Source organism: Mustela erminea, chromosome 11, assembly GCF_009829155.1.
Source record: "Mustela erminea isolate mMusErm1 chromosome 11, mMusErm1.Pri, whole genome shotgun sequence".
NCBI classification, from domain to species: domain Eukaryota; kingdom Metazoa; phylum Chordata; class Mammalia; order Carnivora; family Mustelidae; genus Mustela; species Mustela erminea.
The window spans coordinates 5,552,390-5,559,183 of NC_045624.1; the positions used below are offsets into that span (position 1 = coordinate 5,552,390).

General features: G+C 45.8%; 1 long non-coding RNA gene across 1 annotated transcript; it reads right to left on the bottom strand.

Moving 5' to 3' along the window:
• Positions 1–1,532: 1,532 nt before the first annotated feature.
• LOC116569166 lies at positions 1,533–3,154 on the bottom strand. Its single transcript, XR_004276892.1, has 3 exons — positions 2,995–3,154; positions 2,294–2,525; positions 1,533–1,582 (listed from the first exon to the last, which is right to left on the bottom strand). It is a non-coding gene; the product is annotated as an uncharacterized LOC116569166 (long non-coding RNA).
• Positions 3,155–6,794: the final 3,640 nt, after the last annotated feature.

Sequence of the window (6,794 nt, forward strand, 5' to 3'; positions counted from 1 at the left end):
TGACCACTTTCGGGCTTCTCATGCTGCTGACCCAGCAAGCATTGAGTGGGGTTCGCTGTACTGGTCGGGTAGGACAAAATGGGGGCTAGGAAGCCCACATCTGAGCCAGAGGATTTTCCACAAAGTCTAACCTGTAATCAGTACCTGATGAGACTTGCTGTCTCCTCTGGGTAGAGGCCACAGATTTTTTTTCCTCTAAATAAAGGGCAAAAGCTCTCTGATTAATTTTCCATCCCTCCCTTGCCTGCTTTGTGCCCAGGAGGCTGACCACTACAGACTGCATCATCCCGGCTTTCTCATCTTCCGGCTTCCAGTTGTATTTGACCAAACGGCACCCAAGCAGGAGATTGTAGGTTTGGAGGAAATGTAGGCGAAGGGATTTATCACGATTCTGACTGGTTGCTCGCCCCTACTGCTCCTGCTGGGCTGACTCTTCCACATGGTTATGATAGCACCATTCGTCTGTCGCTTTGGTCTCCTTTTGGTGCTAGTGTCGGTGTCTTACTATTTTCCCTTAGCTGTTCCCATGTCTCATAAAGAGGCCCTTCATTAACTTTCTTCAATTAAACCTTCTTTCTGTGCTATATACTTCCTGATGGTGGCCTCACTGATCCTGGGACCTTTAGTTAATTCACCTTCACTGAAACATAAAATGGTAAGAAAGGAAGTTGTACAGGAAGGGTGATCAATTATGACAAGCATTGTATACTGGGGTAATGTAAGCTTCATGTGGCACTGAGCAAACGAACCTCTTTGTGCCTCTGTTTTATCACCTATAGAATAAGGATAATGACAGGACACATCTTTTGGATGACAGTAAAACATTTAAAACAGTGACACAGAAAGTGATTAACATAGTTAAGGACAGTGAATCCCTGCAAGGTTTTAAGCAAGCAAGTAACCAGGTCAGATTTGGTTATTCAGAAAGGTGTTCTGGAGGAAATATGGAGAAGACAGAGCCTTTGTCAGTCATCAAGCCGAATGGAATAAGACTAGAGGCAGGAATACCAGTAAGGAGACTACTGCAATAGTCTTAGCAAAATAAAGAAGTGTGTGTGTGTGTGTGTGTGTATACATATATATATATGTGTGTGTGTATATATATATATATATATGTGTGTGTGTGTGTGTGTGTATATATGTGTGTATATATATATATGAACACATACACACACATGGGAGCCTGGGTGGCTCATTTGGTTGGGCTTCCAACTCTTGGTTTTGGCTCGGGTCATGATCTCTAGGATCATGGGATTGGGCCCTACGTTGGGCTTCACACTCAGTGGGGAGTCTCCTTGTCCCTCTCCCTCTGCCCCTCCCTCCCCTCTCAATTAATTAGAGCTTTTATAAAAATAATATATACATACAGATTTTTAAAAAATAAATATGTACATACATAATAAAACTAGGATGTACCATCCAAACAAACTAAGGAGGAAAAATTACATAAGATGCAAGAAATAGGACTTACCACACAATACTAGCTAGGGACCTTTAGGTAATTCAGGTTTGCTGAAGCATAACGTTGCAAGGTGAGGGTCATGGTAGAGATGTTCCCACTCCAGCTGCGCACCTACACTGACTGAGGTCAAGAGAGAATCCTCCTAGCTTGCTGTCACTCTTCCACCACCACTCCCATCTTAATTCCTGATGACTTGAATATCCATATACAGGATACTTCCAAGTACGCTGACCTCGGTTGCTTCAACTCCTCTCCTAAAATGACTCCTCCACCCCACCCCGCCCCAGACCATTTTCATGGTCTCACCCCTAGACCTTATTACCTTCCCATGCCTGAGTCACCATATCTTCTCCTCGTCCCCCCCAGGATCTCCTCCTTCATGCTCAAGATTAGCTGATGAGCATGCCCCTCATTTCACTGAGGAAATAGCAGCAGTCAGCAGGGAGCTCCCATAAGTTCCTTCAACTGTCCACATGCTTTTCCCTGCGGTTCTCTGCCAGCTCACCCCAGAGACCCCAGCATAATCTGCTGGTTGCAGCCTAGGCATGGGGGTCTTGAAATGTTTCCTGGATGATGTTTACATACATCCAACATGGAGAGCTGCTACTGTGGATGGGTGGCCCGTGCTTTCCCCCTTTACCTATTCCAGGAGAGTGTTCCTGAAGTCCTTTCCCTCCCAGCATCATTGATTTTTTTCCCCTCTCCTGGCTACAAACATGCTGTTAACTTCCCCAATTTAAGGAAAACTTTTCAACCCCATTTCTTCCTCCAACTACTGCCCCACTTTTCTCTCTCTGTTAGAGCAAAAATTCTCTAAAGGGTTGTCCATACCTGTGTCTGTAATTCCTTTTCTCCCATTTGCTTTCCAGATTTTGCCCCACAGACCTGCCAAAGCTGTTGTCCTCAAGTTCACCAATGGCTTCTTCATTGCTATTGTCGATGGCCAATGACCAGTCTTCAACTTTAGTGGCTATCAGCAATATTTAACACAACTTACTCCTCTCTCCCCTAGAATCCTTTCTTGACTTGGCTTCTAGGATACCACATTCTTCCTGTCTTCCTCCTAATTCGAGATGGATACATCTCAGCATCTTTTCCTGGCTTCTCATTATACCCAAGCTCTTAACACTGAACCCACCCAAGGCTCAGGATTTGGACTTCCTCATCCTCTTAGGGCACTTGTCTCACGGCATTAATGCTCCCTAAATGGTGACTCCTAAATGTCTATTTCCAGCCTAAACTCCAGAATCCTACGTCCAAATGCTACCTTGACATCTCCCTTGAATGCGGAATCTGTCATGTCCAAAATGGGGTTCCCGATCTTTTCCTCCAACACTCCTCCCAGCCTTTCCCAGCCTTCCAGCCAGGCTCAGGCCTATCCTTGTACCCATCATGACTCCTTTCTTCCTTCCTACCCATGATCATTCTGAGAACAAATGCCCTGGACTCTGCTTTCAAAATATACTCAGAATGCAACCTTTCCTCACCATCTTGATTACTACTTTGTGTTCAAACCCGCCATGGCCCATCACCTGAATGACTCAGATAGCCTCCTAGCTGGTCCCCCTGCTTTTGGCTCTCCCCATACAGTGGTTGCTCAGCATAGCAGTCATATTGGTCCATTGTGTCCGTCTTTGCTCAGATCCTCCAGTGGTTTCCCATCTCATTCAGAGTAAGACACAAAGTCCCCAAAATAGCCTCCAAGGCTCTTTATGCCTCCCCACCCCCCGCCCATACACACAGATGCCATTACCTCTGTGACCTCAGAGCCTCCCGCTACAGTGCAGCTCCTCTAACTCACCAGGCCCATAAATCCAGGGACTAAGGGGGGCCTTGGTGGCCCCCCTGCTCCCCATGGCAAACTTCTCATCTCGCTTCTCGGCTGCTGGGTTTTTTGTTTTGTTTTGTTTTTTTAAGATTTTCTTTATTTTCTTATTTTTTTTTAAACATTTTATTTATTTATTTGACAGAGAGAAATCACAAGTAGATGGAGAGGCAGGCAGAGAGAGAGGGAAGCAGGCTTCCTACTGAGCAAAGAGCCCGATGCTGGACTCGATCCCAGGACCCGGAGATCATGACCTGAGCCGAAGGCAGGGGCTTAACCCACTGAGCCACCCAGGCGCCCCTATTTTCTTATTTTTAAAAGATTTTATTTATTTGACAGCACAAGAGAGGAAATACAAACAGGGCAAGTGGGAGAGGGAGAAGCAGGCTTCCCGCTGGGCAGGGAGCCCCATGAGGGGCTCAGTCTGGGACTCCAGGATCATGACCTGAGGCGAAGGCAGCACTTAACTGACTGAGCCACCCAGGCGCCCCAAGCTGTTGGTTGCTTCTTTCAATGAAAAAAAAAAATTTTTTTTTAAAGTAAGCTCTGTGCCCAGCATGAGCCACGAACTCACCACCCCAAGATCAAGAGTCTCCTGCTCTTCCAACTAGGCCAGTCAGAAACCCCTAAACATTTTATTTTGGGATAATTCTGCATTCACATGAAGTGGTAAGCCATTATACAGGGAAGCCCTGTGTATCCCTTATCCAGGTTTCCCCAGTGGTAACATTTCGCAAAACTATAGTACAATATTGCAACTAGGACATCGTTGTAGGGGTGTATTAGGTACCTGCAGGTACTATGACAATCATCACCAACTGGGTGGCTTTCAACAATAGTAACTTATTCTCCCACATGTCTGGAGGCCAGAATTTCTAAATCCAGGCATAGGCAGAGTCCTACTCTCTTCAGAGGCTCTAGGGGAGAATTCGTTCCTTGCTTTTTCCAGCTTGCCATGTCTGGTGGGCGCCATCTTTCTCTGCTCTGCCTTCACATCACCTTCTGTGTATGCATGTGCAACATCTGGCCTCTCTCTTACAAGGCCACTTGGGATGGCATTTAGAGCCCACAGGGATAATCCGGGATAATCTCCTCATCTCAAGATCCTTAATCTAATTGCCTCCGCAAAGATGTTTTTTCCAAATAAGGTAACACTTACAGGTTCCGGGCATTAGGATGTAGACATATCCTTGGGAACCACCAAGGTGTGGCACCTTTGCATCATCCTGGAACTCCTCAGATTGCCTTTTTGCTGCTGAATTTTCTGGGAGGCTTTTTCTGCATCAGTGATGTGATTGTGTGATTTTTCTTCTGTAAGAGCTTCTTGATATGGTAGATTACATTGATCGAATATTGGACCAGCCTTCGAGGGCTGGGATGAACATCCCACATATTTTTCTTACCTGTTGCTTGTCCTTCCCATTTGAAGGTAAGTTCCAAACCTTTGTTTTGTAGTGTTCTTTGCTGTATCCCAGTACCTAAAACAAGGGCGGGCAGTAAGCGCTCAGTACCTGTCTGATGAGGGGATTACAGAACAGTAGAGGGGGAGGGGAATTCCCAAGATTGTATTGAAAGGAAATTCCAGGATAAGACTGTGGGCGACTGGTCCAGACTGAAATAGGTCAGAAGGCTCCAGGAGAGCCTATAGAATCTGAATGCCTTGAGGGGACTTAGATAGTCCCTCGGCAGAGACTTGGGGTTGATTTTATAAGTATGTAGAAAACTAAGGAAACAATTTTTCAAAAAGAGATAATTGTTAGTGTTACAATGCCATATTCTATGATATATATTTTTTAAAGATTTTGTTTATGTATTTGACAGAGACACAGCGAGAGAAGGATCACAAGTACGGGGAGCAGCAGAGGGAGAGGGGAAAAGCAGGCTTCCCACTGAGCAGGGAGTCTGATGCTGGGCTGGATCCCAGGACCCTGGGATCATGACCTGAGCCGAAGGCAGAGCAGCCACTTAACGACCTAGCCACCCAGGTGCCCCATTGTCATATTATTCTAAAAAGAAAGGAGCTATCAAGCCACAAGAAGAATACAAATGGAGGAAACTTACATGCATATTACTTCCGGAAAGAAGCCACTCTGAAGGGTACATACTGTATGCTTCCAACTGTGTGGGAGTCTGGAAAAGACAAAACTGTGGAGATCAGGGGTTGTGGGGAGGGGGGGAGGAATAGACAGAGCATAGAAGCTTGTTAGGGCAGTGGAATTATTCTGTATGATACCATGGTAGTGGATACGTCATTATACATTTGTCCAAATCCGTAGAATGAACACGGAAAGTGAACTCCAATGTCAACTGTGAACATTGGGTGATAATGATGTGTCAGTGTGGGTTCCCTGGTTGGAACAAATGTCCCATTCTGGTGGTGTGCCATTTCTGTAATGGGGCGGGGAGGGGCAGGGGTATATGGGAATTCTCTGTACTCTCCACTCAGTTTTGCTATGAAACTAACATTGCTCTAAAAAATCATTTATTTTAAAAAGGCTAATCCTGAACTTTAGGGAAAACAAAAGTTGTCCGAGAAAGGAAGAGCACTCCCAGTTCAGGACCTGGCTCAGCCCGGACCAGACCGAGGTCTGGTGGAGCCCAAAGCTTAAACAGGATATCTTGAGGTGGGCAGGGCAGGAGGACTCTTGAAGAGAAGAAAAACACCAAATCAGAAATAAATCTGACTAAATCTCAGAGCAGTTTTTGGAATCTTTGCACTTTCCCTGTCCTCATGGGAGGAGGGTAGGGAGGGGTCTAGTTAATGATCACCTCCATTGTTACCAATTTCTTTTTTCTTGAAATGAGAGCCTTTAAGATCAACTCTCTTAACAACTTTCAAATATGAGATACAGTATTGTTAACTGTAGTCAATGTCTTAAACATGATAACCCCTATTTTTATGTGCTTTAATTGTAGTGAAAAACACACAACCTAAAATGTACCATCTTAGCCATGTGTTAAGTGTGCGGTTCAGTGGCATTAAATACATTCACACTGTTGTGCAACCGTCTCCACCACCCGTCTCCAGAACTCTCTTCTTGCCAAACAGAAACTCTGTCCCCATGAAGCACTAATCACTGCCCCCCCGCTGCCCCAGCTCCATTCCACGTTCTGTCCCCTCCAGCATTGGGACTGGCCTCTGTGATTGTCCTCCAGCCCTTCTCCCTGGCATGGTGAGTTGTTTCCATGCATCAATCCCCCACCCAGTCAAGAGGTGCCTAGTCCAGTGCTGGACACACCGTAAGACAAGCTGGGGGCAGAAATGCAAAACAAGTAAGAGAAGGTTGGCTTGCCTGGGAGGCTCAGATGGTTAAGCATCTGCCTTTGGCTCAGGCCATGACCTTGGGGTCCTGGGATTGAGCCCTGTGGAGGGGGTCCATGCTCATCGGGGAGTCTGCTTCTCCATCTCCTTCTGCCTCTCCCCACTGCTTGTGTGCATGCGCCATCTCTCCCTCTCTCAAACGAATGAATAAAATCTTAAAAAGAAAAAAAAAAATGAACTGATGA